This window comes from Anolis carolinensis, chromosome 1 (genome assembly GCF_035594765.1).
Source record: "Anolis carolinensis isolate JA03-04 chromosome 1, rAnoCar3.1.pri, whole genome shotgun sequence".
Taxonomy (NCBI): Eukaryota; Metazoa; Chordata; class Lepidosauria; order Squamata; family Dactyloidae; genus Anolis; species Anolis carolinensis.
In genome coordinates, this window is record NC_085841.1 from 179984805 (window position 1) to 180005509 (window position 20705).

Genomic DNA, 20705 nt, shown 5'->3' on the forward strand with positions numbered 1-20705 from the left:
AACTAGGGAGTGGAGAATATCTAGCCCTCATCAACAAAGCCAGTAGGGAAGAATGCTTGAGGTTGTAGCTCATCAACATCTGAAGGGGCACAGATGTTGAGAGACACCTATGTGCATTCCACCTTTCTCTTTTAGAGGACAAATTGGGGTTGCACACATATACACACCACCACCAGAACTCTATACGGGCAAGAGAAGTATAGTAATTTTATATAGAAAAGAATACCTCAACTGACTATGGTAGGTTATTTACTGACCACCAGAACTACCATAGCATTACTACAACCCTCTTTTCACTTTATGCCTGGTGAGAAAGGTGAGGATTGGGAAAGCACCTGGAAATATATCCATAACAGAATGTGAAGGGACTCCATCCTTTGCAGACATCTGTGGGAGACTCCAGAGATTGCAGTAGATGATTAAATTTCCAGCTGTTTTTGGTCTTCAACTCCCAGAAATCCTAACAGCTGGTAAACTGGCTGGGATTTCTGGGAGTTGAAGGCCAAAAACATCTGGGGACCACAGGTTGAGAACCACTGCTCTATGTCTTCAAAACCAGATGTGAATTCATTTCATCATCTATGAATCAAAGTGCTGAGACTTTCTCCCCAGTATTTCTTCCCCTTCTTCTACAATTTTGTCTTTCATCACAAAGCATTTATCCAGGTTTATATTTTGCTTTTCAGGTATCACTTCACATTTTAGCTGATGTACACACGAACTGATGCATTCTGTGTTATGTTCTACCTTTTGCTCTTGCTTTAGAGCTCAATGTAATTATTTTTAGCAAATGAGATTAAAATCCATCACCAAATAATATTTCACAGGCCTTTAAATAACCACTAGTATAATTATCTATTTTGTCAGTCTTTTGCACTTTTTAATGAACAAGCACACACATTTTCCCCAGACTAGAGGTCTCCACTTTCCTGTCACTTTTTATCAATGCTTATATTAGACTATCCTATTTCTGTAGAAATTTTGTTCACAGGCCAATGACAGCATACATACTTCAGGAACAGAACAGTGAATTATTGTTATTTTTTATGAGCGCAGGTACAAAACTGACATAGCATCATGTTATCATAGAATCATAGAATCATAGAATCATAGAATAGTAGAGTTGGAAGAGACCTCAAGGGCCATCTAGTCCAACCCCCCGCTAAGAAGCAGGAAATCGCATTCAAAGCACCCCCGACAGATGGCCATCCAGCCTCTGCTTAAAAGCCTCCAAAGAAGGAGCCTCCACCACGGCCCGGGGGAGAGAGTTCCACTGCCGAACAGCCCTCACAGTGAGGAAGTTCTTCCTGATGTTCAGGTGGAATCTCCTTTCCTGTAGTTTGAAGCCATTGTTCCGTGTCCTAGTCTGCAGGGCAGCAGAAAACAAGCTTGCTCCCTCCTCCCTATGACTTCCCCTCACATATTTGTACATGGCTATCATGTCTCCTCTCAGCCTTCTCTTCTGCAGGCTAAACATGCCCAGCTCTTTAAGCCTCTCCTCATAGGGCTTGTTCTCCAGACCCTTAATCATTTTAGTTGCCCTCCTCTGGACGCTTTCCAGCTTGTCAGCATCTCCCTTCATCTGCGGTGCCCAAAACTGGACACAGTATTCCAGGTGTGGTCTGACCAAGGCAGAATAGAGGGGGAGCATGACTTCCCTGGATCTAGACGTTATTCCCCTATTGATGCAGGCCAAAATCCCATTGGCTTTTTTAGCTGCCGCATCACATTGTAGGCTCATGTTTAACTTGTTGTCCACGAGGACTCCAAGATCTTTTTCGCACACACTGCTGTCAAGCCAGGCGTCCCCCATTCTGTATCTTTGATTTCCATTTTTTCTGCCGAAGTGAAGTATCTTGCATTTGTCCCTGTTGAACTTCATTTTGTTAGTTTCGGCCCATCTCTCTAGTCTGTCAAGATCGTTTTGAATTCTGCTCCTGTCTTCTGGAGTGTTAGCTATCCCTCCGAGTTTGGTGTCATCTGCAAACTTGATGATCGTGCCTTCTAACCCTTCGTCTAAGTCGTTAATAAAGATGTTGAACAGAACCGGGCCCAGGACGGAGCCCTGCGGCACTCCACTTGTCACTTCTTTCCATGATGAAGACGACGCATTGGTGAGCACCCTTTGGGTTCGTTCGCTTAGCCAATTACAGATCCACCTAACCGTAGTTTTGTCTAGCCCACATTTTACTAGTTTGTTTGCCAGAAGGTCGTGGGGGACTTTGTCGAAGGCCTTACTGAAATCTAGATATGCTACATCCACGGCATTCCCTGTATCGACCCAACTCGTAACTCTATCGAAAAAAGAGATCAGATTAGTCTGGCATGACTTGTTTTTGGTAAATCCGTGTTGACTATTAGCAATGACCGCATTTGTTTCTAAGTGTTCGCAGACCACTTCCTTAATGATCTTTTCCAGAATCTTGCCTGGTATTGATGTGAGGCTGACCGGACGGTAATTGTTTGGGTCGTTCTTTTTTCCCTTCTTGAAGATAGGGACCACATTCGCCCTCCTCCAATCTGCTGGGACTTCTCCTGTTCTCCAAGAACTCTCGAAGATGATTGCCAGTGGTTCTGAAATAACTTCCGCTAGTTCCTTCAATACTCTTGGATGTAGCTGATCTGGCCCTGGGGACTTGAATTCGTTTAGAGTGGCCAGGTGTTCCTGGACAACTTGTTTCCCTATTTGGGGTTGGATTTCCCCCAATCCTTCGTCCATTCCATGTTGCTGAGGTTGAAGATGGCTTTCTTTTTGTGAGAAGACCGAGGCAAAGAAGGCATTAAGCAGTTCTGCCTTTTCCCTATCCCCTGTCACCATCACCCCATCTACTCCTTGCAGTGGCCCTATCGCCTCCTTTTTCTTCCTTTTTCTACCAACATAAGCAAAAAAACCTTTTTTGTTGTTTTTTATGTCCCTGGCAAGCCTGAGCTCATTTTGCGCTTTAGCCTTGCGAACCTTTTCCCTACAGGAGTTGGCTATACGTTTGAATTCTTCTTTGGTGATTTCTCCCCTTTTCCACTTCTTGTGCATGTCCCTTTTGAGCTTTAGCTCAGTTAGAAGTTCTTTGGACATCCATTCTGGCTTCTTTGCACTTGTCTTATTTTTCTTCTTTGTTGGCACTGTTTGCATTTGCGCCTTGAGTATTTCACTTTTGAAAAACTCCCATCCATCCTTAACTCCCTTGTTTTTTAATATCGGCGTCCATGGAATGCCGCTCAGTAATTCCTTCATTTTTTGGAAGTCAGCTCTCTTAAAGTCCAGAATGCGTGTTTGACTTGTCTTAGTTTCAGCATTCCTTTGTATTGCAAACTGCAGGAGCACATGGTCACTTGCCCCTAAGGATCCAACCACTTCAACTGTATTGATCAGGTCTTCCACATTTGTTAAGATTAGATCAAGAGTTGCTGATCCCCTTGTTGCCTCTTCTACCTTCTGGACCATAAAATTATCTGCAAGGCAAGTGAGGAATTTGTTGGACTTTGTACTCTTGGCTGAGTTTGTTTTCCAGCAGATATCGGGATAATTGAAATCGCCCATGACTACTATATCTCTTCTTTGTGCCTGTTTGGTCAGCTGTTGACAGAAGGCTTCATCAAGTCCTTCATCCTGACTCGGAGGTCTGTAGTAGACACCCACGACAAGATCTTTTTGAGTCCCGGTTCCCTTGATTCTTATCCAGATGCTTTCAAGCTGGTTTCCCGGATTACAGTCTTGCATTTCTTCTGCAACGTAACTGTTTTTGACATATAAAGCTACTCCCCCTCCTCTCCCCTTTGTTCTATTTATGTGAAAGAGGTTATAGCCCTCAATGGTTAAATTCCAGTGATGGGAGTCATCCCACCAGGTTTCAGTGATGCCTATGACATCGTATGTGTGGTGCTGTGCTAGGAGTTGGAGTTCGTCTTGCTTATTTCCCATGCTCTGAGCATTAGTGTAAAGACATGTAAGCCCCTGTGACCTCCCCTCGAACTGTTTATTTGGGATTATTGTGCTCTCTGTACTTGGTCCTTGCTGTGTTTGTGCAGCCCTCCGTTTAGCCTTACGGCGGTTCCCTGTGGTCGTGGGTAATATAGTGTTCGCCAGGCTGTTGTTCCCCTCCCCCAGTGGATTTAGTTTAAAGTGCGCCTGATGAGGTTTGTGAGTCTGTGTGCAAAAAGATGTTTTCCTACTTGTGTGAGATGCACCCCATCGCTTGCCAGTAGTCCATCCTCTTGGAAGAGTAGACCATGGTCAAGGAAGCCAAAATGCTCCTCTTGACACCATTTTCTGAGCCAGTTATTGACCTGTACTATTTTTCCGGCCCTTGTAGAGCCATGTCCTACAACGGGGAGGAGGGATGAAAAGATCACATGTACATTATACAGTTTTAGCTTTGTTCCCAGAGCTCGAAAATCATTTGTGATCTTTTGAAAAGTATGCCTAGCGGTGTCATTGGTACCTACATGAATCAACATAAGGTGGGGAGGGTGATGGGGCTTTAGGAGCCTGCTGAGCCTCTGAGTGATATGGTGTATTTTTGCCCCCGGGAGGCAGCATGTTTCTCGAGCCATCCCATCCGGTCTGGAAATGATGGCTTCCGTTCCTCTAAGGAGGGAGTCACCTACTACCAAGACCTGTTTCCTTTGAGGATTGACAGGGTCCCTTTTGTGCAAGACAGTGTGTATGTCCCCTGAAGAGTGTTCCTGTTGAAGTGAATCATGTAGGTGTAAAGTGTTGTCCTCCTCCTCAACATCCCCAGTGCATTCATCAATGACAATCCATTGAGATACATCCGAGAGCCCATTACTCTCCCAAGGATGTTCCTGTTGCTCCTGGTCTATGATTGGGGATGGAGCATTTGCATGATTACATAAGTGTGACTGTGGTGATGCACTGTCCCTGTCAGGGCTATCCCCTGCGCATTGATCCAGGATGGTCCACTGAGTGGTATCTAAGAAACTGTGGTCCTCCACAAGATGTGTTTCCTGATTGTATGTTAATGATGTAAGAATTTCAAATCTGTTGTGTAAATGCAGCTGAGCAGAGGAGTTCTGTGGAGGCTGCCTGGTCCTGCGTCTCCTTCTATGGGTGACCTCCTTCCAAGCCTGAGGGTTGTCTACCTTTGAGTTGATCTCCCCATAAGGTTCCTGATCATGGTCTTGGTGGTGTTGGTGTGATGCAGGCTGCTGATCTACAGCAGCGTGTTGTGCAGTGTCCAAGAAGAGCTCGAGTGCCTGAATGTCCTTAAGGGTCTTAATACGGTGCTCGAGCTGTTGGATCCTCTGCTCCATCAGAGTCATCTGTTTGCATTTGGAGCAGATGTAGTTGTCTAGTTTTTGTGTGAAAAAGCGGAACATGCCACAGCTGGTGCATGTGATGGGAATGTTTTGCTTTTGTTGCATCTCTTGGTGAGCGTGGTGGCCAAGTGGGATCTTTGTACAGTTAAGTAATATGCACGCACTTTATGTGCAGACTGCAACAAACCACGTCTTTGTGTATTTGTTTATGTTGCTTTGTTTCCTGTATGTACTGCAAAGGATAGTTAGTAAAGGTGCCTTTTCGCGCGCGCCGTCAGGCGCGTGCGACACTGGCAAATAAAGCTTTCCCAGAAACTCAATTAACAGGGGACAATGCCTGCTGTCAATCAACTTAAGTACCTGGCTCTCTTTCAACACAACAGTCACACAACAGTTAGACTTTGACCACAGGAGCCAAGCCCAAACTCAGTTTAAAATCTTAGCCAAATCTTAGCCAAATCCTACCTGAAGCCAGGGAGCAAAAATGTCCTCCTGCTTCCTCTGCTTCTGCGAGAACCAACTGCCCTTCTGGGATCAGGCTCTGGCAGAAACTCACACTGGCAAATAAAGCTTTCCCAGAAACTCAATTAACAGGGGACAATGCCTGCTGTCAATCAACTTAAGTACCTGGCTCTCTTTCAACACAACAGTCACACAACAGTTAGACTTTGACCACAGGAGCCAAGCCCAAACTCAGTTTAAAATCTTAGCCAAATCTTAGCCAAATCCTACCTGAAGCCAGGGAGCAAAAATGTCCTCCTGCTTCCTCTGCTTCTGCGAGAACCAACTGCCCTTCTGGGATCAGGCTCTGGCAGAAACTCACACTGGCAAATAAAGCTTTCCCAGAAACTCAATTAACAGGGGACAATGCCTGCTGTCAATCAACTTAAGTACCTGGCTCTCTTTCAACACAACAGTCACACAACAGTTAGACTTTGACCACAGGAGCCAAGCCCAAACTCAGTTTAAAATCTTAGCCAAATCTTAGCCATATCCTACCTGAAGCCAGGGAGCAAAAATGTCCTCCTGCTTCCTCTGCTTCTGCGAGAACCAACTGCCCTTCTGGGATCAGGCTCTGGCAGAAACTCACACTGGCAAATAAAGCTTTCCCAGAAACTCAATTAACAGGGGACAATGCCTGCTGTCAATCAACTTAAGTACCTGGCTCTCTTTCAACACAACAGTCACACAACAGTTAGACTTTGACCACAGGAGCCAAGCCCAAACTCAGTTTAAAATCTTAGCCAAATCTTAGCCAAATCCTACCTGAAGCCAGGGAGCAAAAATGTCCTCCTGCTTCCTCTGCTTCTGCGAGAACCAACTGCCCTTCTGGGATCAGGCTCTGGCAGAAACTCACACTGGCAAATAAAGCTTTCCCAGAAACTCAATTAACAGGGGACAATGCCTGCTGTCAATCAACTTAAGTACCTGGCTCTCTTTCAACACAACAGTCACACAACAGTTAGACTTTGACCACAGGAGCCAAGCCCAAACTCAGTTTAAAATCTTAGCCAAATCTTAGCCAAATCCTACCTGAAGCCAGGGAGCAAAAATGTCCTCCTGCTTCCTCTGCTTCTGCGAGAACCAACTGCCCTTCTGGGATCAGGCTCTGGCAGAAACTCACACTGGCAAATAAAGCTTTCCCAGAAACTCAATTAACAGGGGACAATGCCTGCTGTCAATCAACTTAAGTACCTGGCTCTCTTTCAACACAACAGTCACACAACAGTTAGACTTTGACCACAGGAGCCAAGCCCAAACTCAGTTTAAAATCTTAGCCAAATCTTAGCCAAATCCTACCTGAAGCCAGGGAGCAAAAATGTCCTCCTGCTTCCTCTGCTTCTGCGAGAACCAACTGCCCTTCTGGGATCAGGCTCTGGCAGAAACTCACACTGGCAAATAAAGCTTTCCCAGAAACTCAATTAACAGGGGACAATGCCTGCTGTCAATCAACTTAAGTACCTGGCTCTCTTTCAACACAACAGTCACACAACAGTTAGACTTTGACCACAGGAGCCAAGCCCAAACTCAGTTTAAAATCTTAGCCAAATCTTAGCCATATCCTACCTGAAGCCAGGGAGCAAAAATGTCCTCCTGCTTCCTCTGCTTCTGCGAGAACCAACTGCCCTTCTGGGATCAGGCTCTGGCAGAAACTCACACTGGCAAATAAAGCTTTCCCAGAAACTCAATTAACAGGGGACAATGCCTGCTGTCAATCAACTTAAGTACCTGGCTCTCTTTCAACACAACAGTCACACAACAGTTAGACTTTGACCACAGGAGCCAAGCCCAAACTCAGTTTAAAATCTTAGCCAAATCTTAGCCAAATCCTACCTGAAGCCAGGGAGCAAAAATGTCCTCCTGCTTCCTCTGCTTCTGCGAGAACCAACTGCCCTTCTGGGATCAGGCTCTGGCAGAAACTCACACTGGCAAATAAAGCTTTCCCAGAAACTCAATTAACAGGGGACAATGCCTGCTGTCAATCAACTTAAGTACCTGGCTCTCTTTCAACACAACAGTCACACAACAGTTAGACTTTGACCACAGGAGCCAAGCCCAAACTCAGTTTAAAATCTTAGCCAAATCTTAGCCAAATCCTACCTGAAGCCAGGGAGCAAAAATGTCCTCCTGCTTCCTCTGCTTCTGCGAGAACCAACTGCCCTTCTGGGATCAGGCTCTGGCAGAAACTCACACTGGCAAATAAAGCTTTCCCAGAAACTCAATTAACAGGGGACAATGCCTGCTGTCAATCAACTTAAGTACCTGGCTCTCTTTCAACACAACAGTCACACAACAGTTAGACTTTGACCACAGGAGCCAAGCCCAAACTCAGTTTAAAATCTTAGCCAAATCTTAGCCAAATCCTACCTGAAGCCAGGGAGCAAAAATGTCCTCCTGCTTCCTCTGCTTCTGCGAGAACCAACTGCCCTTCTGGGATCAGGCTCTGGCAGAAACTCACACTGGCAAATAAAGCTTTCCCAGAAACTCAATTAACAGGGGACAATGCCTGCTGTCAATCAACTTAAGTACCTGGCTCTCTTTCAACACAACAGTCACACAACAGTTAGACTTTGACCACAGGAGCCAAGCCCAAACTCAGTTTAAAATCTTAGCCAAATCTTAGCCAAATCCTACCTGAAGCCAGGGAGCAAAAATGTCCTCCTGCTTCCTCTGCTTCTGCGAGAACCAACTGCCCTTCTGGGATCAGGCTCTGGCAGAAACTCACACTGGCAAATAAAGCTTTCCCAGAAACTCAATTAACAGGGGACAATGCCTGCTGTCAATCAACTTAAGTACCTGGCTCTCTTTCAACACAACAGTCACACAACAGTTGGACTTTGACCACAGGAGCCAAGCCCAAACTCAGTTTAAAATCTTAGCCAAATCTTAGCCAAATCCTACCTGAAGCCAGGGAGCAAAAATGTCCTCCTGCTTCCTCTGCTTCTGCGAGAACCAACTGCCCTTCTGGGATCAGGCTCTGGCAGAAACTCACACTGGCAAATAAAGCTTTCCCAGAAACTCAATTAACAGGGGACAATGCCTGCTGTCAATCAACTTAAGTACCTGGCTCTCTTTCAACACAACAGTCACACAACAGTTAGACTTTGACCACAGGAGCCAAGCCCAAACTCAGTTTAAAATCTTAGCCAAATCTTAGCCAAATCCTACCTGAAGCCAGGGAGCAAAAATGTCCTCCTGCTTCCTCTGCTTCTGCGAGAACCAACTGCCCTTCTGGGATCAGGCTCTGGCAGAAACTCACACTGGCAAATAAAGCTTTCCCAGAAACTCAATTAACAGGGGACAATGCCTGCTGTCAATCAACTTAAGTACCTGGCTCTCTTTCAACACAACAGTCACACAACAGTTAGACTTTGACCACAGGAGCCAAGCCCAAACTCAGTTTAAAATCTTAGCCAAATCTTAGCCAAATCCTACCTGAAGCCAGGGAGCAAAAATGTCCTCCTGCTTCCTCTGCTTCTGCGAGAACCAACTGCCCTTCTGGGATCAGGCTCTGGCAGAAACTCACACTGGCAAATAAAGCTTTCCCAGAAACTCAATTAACAGGGGACAATGCCTGCTGTCAATCAACTTAAGTACCTGGCTCTCTTTCAACACAACAGTCACACAACAGTTAGACTTTGACCACAGGAGCCAAGCCCAAACTCAGTTTAAAATCTTAGCCAAGTCTTAGCCAAATCCTACCTGAAGCCAGGGAGCAAAAATGTCCTCCTGCTTCCTCTGCTTCTGCGAGAACCAACTGCCCTTCTGGGATCAGGCTCTGGCAGAAACTCACACTGGCAAATAAAGCTTTCCCAGAAACTCAATTAACAGGGGACAATGCCTGCTGTCAATCAACTTAAGTACCTGGCTCTCTTTCAACACAACAGTCACACAACAGTTAGACTTTGACCACAGGAGCCAAGCCCAAACTCAGTTTAAAATCTTAGCCAAATCTTAGCCAAATCCTACCTGAAGCCAGGGAGCAAAAATGTCCTCCTGCTTCCTCTGCTTCTGCGAGAACCAACTGCCCTTCTGGGATCAGGCCAGTTATATAATGCTACAATTGCTCAAGTCCATCCTGAGGCAGGCATTCCTGAGTCCTGAATTTGTACACTTATTAGGGCTCATACATCAAGCCTTCTTTGAAAAGCCGTAATCATACCTGTGCTCAGTCCTTTCCTCTCTCAAGATGCAATTATTGCATCTTGGAGAAAACTCCAAATGTGCTGAATCTGCACATATTTGCACCTGGCCCACAGATCGGCTGACAGGGTTACTAAACTAAAATTATAACCCAAAAGGGACACATGGGGGTTTCATCCTACAGAATTTGCCTGACCATTTTTAATGCAGGTTAGCATGTAGTCAATGCTTTGCTTGCATGCTTTGCTTGCGTCAGTCCAGCTACCTGAAGCAGGTACTGTAGTTTTGTCAATACTCACAATTTTGTTGAATCAGTCTTCTGATCTATTTTGATAATTCACATTGAAAAATATTGGGACTGTGAGCACAAATGTGTTGGGGATTAAGAATCTGAACATTCAATGTCAACATAGATGGGCATCTCACTGAATGAATAGGATCTTCATTTGGACTTGGTATCAGCTGGTTACCTACAGTTCATCAAGATAAGGTTACTAGAAGACTACACACACTGAGTTGAAGAACACTTGGTTAATGTGGTAGTCTTATTGTCTCTTTTATAAGACCCTTGTTTTTCTTTCTTTCTTAGGGTTACTCTGAGGCCCCTTCCACACAGCTGTATAAAATCGACATTGAACTGGCAGTGTGGACTTAGATAATTCAGCTCAAAACAAATCTTGTGGATTATCTGCCTTGATATTATGGGTTATATGACTATGTGGAAGGGCCCTGAATATCTTTATTGTTGTGAGTTTTTCCAACCAAGGGCCCTTCCACACAGCCATATAACCCAGAATATCAAGGCAGATAATCTACAATATCTGCTTTGAACTGGGCTATCTAGGTTCCCACTGCCATATAATCCAGTTCAATGTGAATTTGATACAGCTGTGTGGAAGGGGCCATAGTCCAACAGTCAGACCATTACCTTATGTTGGTGCTCTTGAAAAGCATATTCCCCAAATAATTTGAGTGTAAATATAATCAATGGGTCAGACTTTGTTTAATCAGTAGGGAGTCAGTGTTTATGTTAGTTTTAGTAACCCGGTTGGCACAACAGAGTTACAGCTAACCATTGGATTGCATAGTCAGCAATTCCTAGTGGGTTTTTAATAGAAGAGCCCCCGGTGGCACAGTGGATTAGACCACTGAGCTGTTGCTCTAGCTGACCAAAAGGCCAGCGGTTCGAATCCAGGGATCAGGGTGAGATCCCGCTGTTAGCTCCAGCTTCTGCCAATCTAGTGGTTCAAAAACATGCATATGTGAGTAGATCAATAGGCACTGCTCCAGCAAGAAGGTAACAGCGCTCTATGCAGTCATGTGGGCCACATGACCTTGGAGGTGTCTACAGACAACACTGGCTCTTTGGCCTAGAAATGGAGATGAGCACCAACCCCCAGAATTGGATACGATTAGACTTAATGTCAGGAGAAAATCTTTACCTTTACCTTTTTAATAGTACAATATTCAGAATTCCCTTTACATTTTCATTGGGACTGCAGCCTATGTAGATAAGAGGTTCAGACAATTATGGCTTTTTAAAAAGTCTAAATGGGAGGGGGTTATTGCAGACAGCTTGAGAGGTCATGGGCTGTCGTCCCAATAGAAACTGGAGGTTGGGCATTCCATATTATTTTTTAAAACAAAATCCTCCATCATACTTAGTAGTTATGTTATGGGAGCGTTACCTAGTTTGACCCTGAAACACTTCATAGAATTGGCATGGGTGACTGAGTCCGTGGACCAGGAAAAAAAACCTGGAAAATACCACATATCAGTAATAAGTTATATGGCTTGCCACAGGCATGTAACCGGGGGAGGGGGGGGGCTTGAGGGGCTTCATCCCCCCCCCCCCCCCGAAATTCTCAGGGTGGTTCACAAGAAGGCCTTACTGGTACGTGGCATGGTGGCATCCGCACCTGGGCCCTCGGCGCACTCTCTTTACTTTTTGGTGCCCCTGGCCTTCAGTGCTGGGAGAGGAAGGGGAGTGCTCCAACACCACAAGCGCCAAAGAGGATGCTGCCTCACCACAGACTATTTGGAGGCCGCAATAGGCCTTCACGCCTGTGCACTTGGCAGGCCTTCGTGCCTGTGCATTGAAGTCTCGCCACACTCGTGGCTGGGATGGAGTGCGTCGAGCCCGTCAGCTGCCTTCTGGGACTCTCCGGATCCACATAAACAACTCCCATTTCAAAAAGGGCAATCATTCCCCAATCCCTGCCTCTATGCACAGTTGGGCACATTGGCTCTATGTGTCAAGTTTAGTCCAGATCCAGTGCTGGCTTGGTTCAATACCCTCTGGATAAGGGCGCACTGCAACTTCCAGATCCAAGGTCAATCACTCCCAATCCCTGCCTGTCCTGTATGCACAGTTGGCCATATTTGGTCCAGATATGATGTTGGCTGCCTTCAGTGCTTTCTGGATCCAGGTAAACAACAACTACCATTTGAAAAGGGCAATCACACCCCAATCCCTGCCTGTATGCACTGTTGGGCACATTGGCTTTATGTGCCAAGTTTAGTCCAGATCCAGCGTTGACTTGGTTCAATGCCCTGTTTTTTTAATAATAATAATAATAATAATAATAATAATAATAATAATAATAATAAAACAGTTCTACGGTAAAATGAAGTTAGTTATGCTACTAACTAAAAAAGACTGTTGCTGTAAAGTAAAAAATAAATCAAAAAGTATTCTAAACATTTCATTAATGAAAGTAAATAAATAACATTTATTATTTAAACTGTTATGTTTATTGATATCATAATCTGATCACCATGCTCAATATATCCCATATGCATGGGGGTCTTGGGATAATGATACAAAAGGTTTGCTAGGGTAGATCCTCTCTCACTCAGACTCAGCCCCCCCCCCCCCCCAATCAAAATCCTGGCTACAGGCCTGGCTTGCCACAAAACCTTAGTACTGGTGAGGAAAAGTTAATTGGACCTAAATGTGCAGTTTGTGCCTTGAGCAGTTATCACTTTTCAAAAGCTGCAGTGTTTTGCTCCTTCCTCATTACTTCCAGGCCACAAAAAATTATACTTCCACCAGGCAGGACACCTCAGCCAAACACCCACAATTATATCGCTGGATTTCTGAATAGTTTAGCAGAGTATAAAAATAGGCAGCTAATAATGAAAATGACAGTATCTAAATAAATAGTTTACTTTTAATATAGGCATTTTTGTAGTTCATTGTCTGACATGCCCTCCTACTTGAATATGTATTGCTTTTATCAGCCATGACAGAAATATAGTAAGTCAGTAATTTCAGATACTGTTGCATAGGCAGTGTCACTGTAATTTTGCCAGGAGGGAGATAATAAATCATACTTTTCCATTTGACTGATGTTCGGTTTCTCTTGTCTGGTTTCAGCAGCTGAGTTCTATCTGGCAAGCAAGCATTGTTCGCAGTTGCTCTTATTAAAGGATAAGGCATATTATTGAAAACGCCTTTGTATTCAAAGATTTCCAAGCAGTACATGAAATTATAGAACCTATAATGAAAAAAGGCCTCATTGATCCTGGTGCTGTTACAAAAGAAAAGAAAAGGCAGGATCGTGAGTTCCTTTCATGTGGGGAACAAGGATCTGTCTGAAAAGGCAAAAGGGTGTGCCTGAAAACTACCCACCTGGCATTCATTCGTTCGTTCTTTCTTATTGTGTGTGTGTAAATGGCGAACCGCTCAACATTACTTGTGATGCGCATCGCTGGTCAGTCTACCTCTGTGCCAGGAGGTTTTAATAATGTTTGCCTATGCCTTTATTAGCTTGCTTTGAGAAGACTGCTTTCCAAGGAACTGAGCTGAGCATCGCAGCCACTTTAAAAGTAAATGGATAAAATAGTGTGTGTGTGTGTATGTGTGCATGTGTAAACCAGATCAAAGTCTTGCCAGTCTAAAAAGCTTTTCTGCTGTGAGAATCAGTTCATCCTCTTTTTCCTTTTCCTTTCCTTTTTTTTAAAAACAAAATTACTGTTAGAAAATGAAAGACATCTGGCACCTCAAATTGGACAATTAGATACATCTCAGTTTGGGGTAAATGCTGGATAGACATGGCTCAGAGACATCCAAAGGGTCTGTTTTCAGCATTTCCAACTTACAAGAGAGATTTGTGTGCCATAGCTGCTGAGAAAATTACTAGAAATTAGAATGTAAATGTAATTGCTACCCCACACTATGAGGATTATTTGATATGAGTATTTCCAGCGTGGAAATGTCCAATGAGCATTCATTCTGTTTGATTGGGTGGTGTCTCTAATTTTGTAGCCACAATGAATTGTAATGGATAGCAGCCTTATAATAAGCTTAGCCACTAATCTATGCAACCATGGCTGATAGCCATGAACTGCAAATGGCCCTTGGAAACACTGCAATACCTGAAAATGTGAGCTCAGTTTTGCACTCTCAGAAGGCAACCATTCTTCTCAAAACATCCACAATTGGCAATAGCTCTATAATTATGTCACATACTCCATGTGTCTTGTTGTAGTGCAGAATTACACCCTTATATTTCAGTAATGGGAAGGGATCACAGTGGGATCTGTGGCTGAAATCCCTCTGCTCCAGAAACCTGCCAAATTTGCCCACCCTCTGATCTCTGAAGACCTTCGGTATACACAGCAGGAGCTACAGTTTTTCCAGTCTGACGGAGAATACATATTAATTTGGCTCTGTTTTCCTATGTAGAATAGGGTTGCTAGGTAAAGTCAATCCCAGACCCTGAGATTTTTGGTCCTAAACATGATTCTCTGCGTGTATCAAGGTGCCACTAAATGTGATAAATGAAGCATCAACTACAGTCCCACAGAGGATACCATTCAGATAAGAAACACCAACTCTAACAACCTTATCCCACACAAATTGATCCACATTTTATCATCTCTGTATGTTGGCATAACAGAGTCCCACAGGGGCTATCCCATGACGCACAGTCACTTCCAATGGCTGGGCATGGAAATCCGTCTTGACAGAGCTTGAAGACGGAGAAAGAAGCCCATTTTCAAGAGTCAAGTGTTCCCCTGACTCCTGATTGAAGACAGAGGCAGGAAGTGGAGGAAAGCCAGAAGAGGATGGGGAAATGTTGTGGGATGCTAGCCATCCACAAAGACGGACCTTGCCAAGGTCGGTCACGTCCTCACTCTTAAGGACACTTTCGCCTGCTTTCCTCCTCTCCACCCCTCCTGCCTGTGGGATAAGATCCTAAGTAACTCACACATTTTTCAAGACAGTGCCCTCACCCTGATCTATTCTTCCATTCCCACTTAATAAGAATGTGACCAAAGTTAGAATAATAGCTTCTGGCTTAACAGTCTTGCACACTATAAGACAACAGCACACTATCTTTTTCACTCTGAAAAATAGAATGTATACAATATCTCCTAGCACAATGTTTTCAAATTATGTTTTAGTATTTAAAAACTGACACTTTAAACTGGGTGTGGCAATAGTCCATGGAATAGTGACATTGGTCTCCAACCAAACTAAAACCCCAGGGATCATACCATTATAACTGTTGTGCGAAAAAGGCCCACTATGAATTCTTTTGGATCAGTGAATGCACAGATATACCTAGGGAAAGCCACAGCAGAAACCTTTGTTAATATAACCACTTTGACTGAACATTTATAAAAGGAGAATTAGCAAGTCTGATATTCTGAAAACAAGTATCATGATTATTTGTCATTATTTCTTGACAAGGTTATTAGGACAGCTATTATTTTGATGAGAGTCAAACTAGCCTACATTATATTCATCTAGAACAATAGTTCTGCACACACACACACACACAAACACACTATTTTTACTTTTTTAAATATAGTGATCCTTAAGTTGTCATCACTAGTCTCCCAAATAATTTTGTTACAATCCTCTACAGAACTGAGAGTTCATTTTTCATGTATTTAGCTAAAGTATTTATAGCTTGCTACCCCAAAAACTGAAAAATGCGTTAAGTATTTCATATTGGGTCCATTTTGTAAGATTGCAAACCATCATTTGTTTTATATTTCTCCATAGCAAAAAAGGTAAAAACAAACAAAACCCTTATATAGGATGTGTTTATGGGCTGTTTGTAAAATACCTGCATGTTGCTTCTGTAGATGGGTCAGTGAGGAGGCAGGCATGTAACTAAGGCTATTATGGAGAGAGATGGACAAAGGGATGTCTAGCACCAACACACTATATCCAGAAATTCTGAGTAAATATGGGATGCTTAGAGCATCAGGGCATCTGATAGTAGAATTTGGGAGGGAAGTATTGAAAAAATGGAAGACATTTTCAATGTTGTTTTCTACATTTGAAGTAAAAATGCCCAAAAGATAAGGATCCTTTAAAACATACAATCTCAGCATATTTTCAGTTCATTCCTCTGAAATGCATCCTGCAATGCAGCCTGGTGTTTGTTAGCTGTTTCCACATACTATCCAGGGTTGACCATGCTTAGCTCCCAAGAGCAGAAGGGATCTGGTTCCTTTAGATCAGCGGTTCTCAACCTGTGGATCTCTAGATGTTTTGGCCTTCAACTCCCAGAAATCCTAATAGCTGGTAAACTGGCTGGGATTTCTGGGAGTTGTAGGCCAAAACACCTGGAGACCCACAGATTGAGAACAACTGCTTTAGATTATTTAAATAAAGACAATTGTATCAGTTTTCCCTGCTGAAACAGCTTCATTGGCAGCTGGTACATTTCTAGGTAGAATTCAAAGTGATAGTTATAACCTATAAAGCCTGCATCTCTTATGACCTTGGGAAAATTCTTTGCTTCCATCTAAGAAGTAAAGATCATGGAGTAAGTAAAGAAAAAAGCACAGAGGAGACAGGATAATTGGAGGGGGGTGGCGATGCTATCATTTTCTCTACAAAACAAAGTCCTGATGCTGAAAAGGCATGGATCACCTGTATAGTGGGTGGAGAACCTTAGGTTCTGGGTTAAGCGCAGCTCACCTGTGATCTAAAGAAAGGGCTCTTAGGATTCCACAAATGAACTTGTGAAAATACTGTTTGTTGATCCTTCAGCTTTCCCACATTTTCACCATTTCAAAAGTTTGATTTTTCTTCTTCTCAGGCGTAATCATTAAATCAAAGTCTGCTGGCATTTTTGGTCCAATTCTTTGGCCCAGTGAAACACTCAAAAGCAACCCTCGTGGATGTCTGTGAAATTGAATCTGCCTCTTGGGTTGAAGAAGAGCTCTTACCCTTACGCCATAGCACTGATGACCAGTAATGACATAGGACTGAAGGAGAGCAACTCATTGTAAAATTATAACCCATTTCCCATCTTATCCTCTATCAAGGGGATATAATATATATGCATATAAAATGGGTTACACTTCGCTTGACAACAATACATGTGAAAAGAATTGAGGAATTTTAATGGAACACAAGCTTCCCATGATTCTGCAATATGATATGATAGCTAAAAAAGCCATTGTGATTATAGGCTGCATTGATAAGTGTGTGTAGATCAAGGGATGTTTTTATTCATGTTTTAGTAATGATGTAACCTGCCTCGAGCCATGAGGAGGGGTGGGCAAGAAATAATAATAATAATAATAATAATAATAATAATTATTATTATTATTATTATTATTATTATTATTATTATTATGTCATAGTCTGCTATTCTGCTTTGGTCAGGCTCCATCTGGAATACTGTGTTCAGTTCTGGGAACCACAATTCAAGAAGGATATTGTCAAGCTGGAATGTGTCCAGAGAAGGGTGATAAAAATGATCAAAGGTCTGGAAGCCAAGCCCTAGGAAGAGTGGCTTAGGGAGATGGATATATTTAGCTTGTAGAAGAGAAGATCAAGAGGGGACATGGTAGCCATGTTTAAATATGTGAAAGTATGCCATGTTGAAGATGGCCCAAACTTGCTTTCTGCTGCTTCAGAGACTATGACATGGAGCAATGGATTCAAATTGTAGGAAAGGAGATTCCATTTAAACATTAGGAAGAACTTCCGGATGGCGATAGCTATTTGGCAGTTTAATACACTGCCTCAGTGTATGCTGGAGTCTCCCTCCCTGGAGATTTTTTAAAACCAGGGGGTTAGACTGGATGGCCTTTGTGGTCACTTCCAACTCCATAATTCTAGGCAGTAGCATTTTGAATGGGTGACACTCCTCTGCTAAGTTACGTTTTCTCCTCTGAAAGCTAGAATTTTATTATGATTCTAGCGAGGAGGGAAACTAGCAACTCACCATTTACAACACTGAAAAGCACTATGGTTGGGAAAGAAATAAGAAATGTGTTATTGAAATGGGTCTCTTGTTTTAAGCTGAGATCAGGAATAAAGCTATTCAGCATCATGAAGATGAATCATATAAAATGAGTTCAGTATAATAAATGAGTTGAAATCCTCCAGAGAACTGGATAAAGCAAAGTAAAATACAGAAAACTCCTTTGTGAAACTAGATGAAACTATTCATTATCTTCCAACACAAACCTCATACACTTGAGACCAACTGGAATATAAAATGAAGGCACAGGAAGCAGTAGCTTCGGATTAGGGAAAATCAGCCTTTTGTTTTTGTCTCAACTTAGCTTGAGTTTCATTCATATTCGGCTTGAAACTAATAATTCACTGGAATTAGATAAATATTCCCATCAGTCACTCTTCTGGCTGAGAAACACTCCCATTCAGTTGGACTTGAGGACAGTGAACATGATATCTCTATTTACTTGGATGTAAACACAGCATTCCATGCTTTTCATAGGATCATGCTACAAGACTCAATTAGCAAATATACATAGCTGGATGAGGAATACTTCACTTTATTAACTAGGCAATTGAGATTAAAAATACCCGCTACAGGGGTTTCAATAACCTCTAAAAAGGTTTTGGTTTTCTGTCTTATTTCTCAGGGGTCTAAACATTTTACTTTGTGTGCCATTTGGAGTCAATGTGAAATGCCTTTCAGATAATTCATTAGATTTTCCCAAATTCTCATTTCTTACTTTGATATTAGGTGGAAATTCATGGGGACTTTATTTGCTATTCAAAGCAGGCATGCCTTTGAATACCTGTCAATCACTAACAAGCTGGAACTGTATATAATAAATGGTGAGAGTAAGTTCTTTTTTTTGCATTAATCGTGGTGGTCCAGCTAATCATGACTCTGAATTTGTTAGGCTAAAAGGCCCAACTAATATTGTCTGAGGGCCCTTCTAGACAGGCCCTATATATCAGGATCTGATCCCAGGTTTCCTGCTTTAAACTGGATTATGAGTCCACACTGGCAGCTAATCTGGAACAAACAGAAAACCTGAGATCAGAACCTGGGATATAAGGCCTGTCTGGAAGAACCCTGAAACAGAAGTAGGATGAGAAACCACCACTGCTCAGAGACAATGGGCTTTTAATATGTTGAAGATTGGTCCAGTTCTATATGAAATGTTTATGCTATGGTTCAAAGACAGCTACATATAGAATGTTATTGCATATTGCTTACTTATTTCTGAGTTGCTAGCAAAACCGCAAGATGCACAGAAAACTAAGAGATACATAGCCATTCCTTTAAGTCAGACTGTATAGTTTAAGACTAATCATACCATCCTAGAAAAAATGGCACGAAATTCATCGGGGTGTTGTTAACTGTGCTTCCTTCTTTGTTAATGTAAATTGTATTTATTTGTAGCATTATTCAGGACATAGAAAAACTCTCAGAGTCATTGATTCTTTTATGCTACCTTTATAGTTAGCCAATTAACAGTAATGTCAATGCAGCACACCTTAGATCTTCTCATTAAATTCAGACAAGTAACTACTCAGAAAGTTTGGGTCCCTGTTATTTATGGAAACCAATAAGTAAGAAAACTTACCCAAGCTTAACCCAACCAAACCCCAAGGGCTGCAGCATGTGGTGGTGTATGTTTGCTATGGTGCTTGAACTGAAGCTCCTTCTACACTGCCATGTAATCCAGATTATCAAAGCCGATAATCCATATTATCCTCTTTGAACTGGATTATATGAGTCTACACTGACATATAATACAGTTTAAAGCAGTTAATATGGATTATATTGCAGTGTAGAAGGCCTGAGCAAGCCTTTATTTGTTCAATTTGTGGGGCATTCTGAAATAGGATCAGGACACGAAAACAGCAAACAAATGTGGTCTATAAGATGGTTGTCTAGAGTTCAATGTCTATCACATTACTATTACTTTGTTGTCAAGCATTTCATCTTGCAAATAATCTCCTCATTCATATTGTAGCTGAACTGCACTGTTGTAATAGCTGTGCAAAGTCCCAGATGAAGGGAAGAGATATTGTGTGCCATACTTTTAGCAGCTAAGTAATTCCACCACACATCAACCCTATTCACCTCTCATAGCCGAAGAACATCAGTCTTCACTAAAGGTGAAACAAGAAAGAAAAAAAAGGGGGGAAAGGGGGGAGATTATACTCAAACTACTTTGAAGTTATGCTAAGGCACAAAACCTATTATCGGTGTGGTTGAAGGGCTGAAGAGTTGAGATTAAGACAGATTTGTAGCTCACTTTCTTGGCCACTTCACGTCACCATCTCCCAGTTTACTTCTGCCATTAAACATCTGAGATACCTTTGACAGTGTGTTCATGAGTGAAAGCTTCTCGTGTGAAGTGGCTCTTTCCCTATACAGCACTGATGACTAGTGTTTTGCTATTGTCATCTGCATAAGAGAGGACAGCTTGATATGTAATTAGTGGCGCCACATGGCAAACCACTTCACATGAACAAATTGCCACGTGGGCAACCTCCAAACAGCTGTATTTTCCTAGAATTGCCATGCAGCTCAGGA

General features: G+C 42.7%; 1 protein-coding gene across 6 annotated transcripts in view; it reads right to left on the reverse strand.

Annotated features, from left to right (window-relative positions):
- Positions 1 to 20705, reverse strand: part of vwc2l (von Willebrand factor C domain containing 2 like) — a 359062-nt gene that overhangs the window by 333032 nt on the left and 5325 nt on the right. The window lies entirely within an intron of this gene.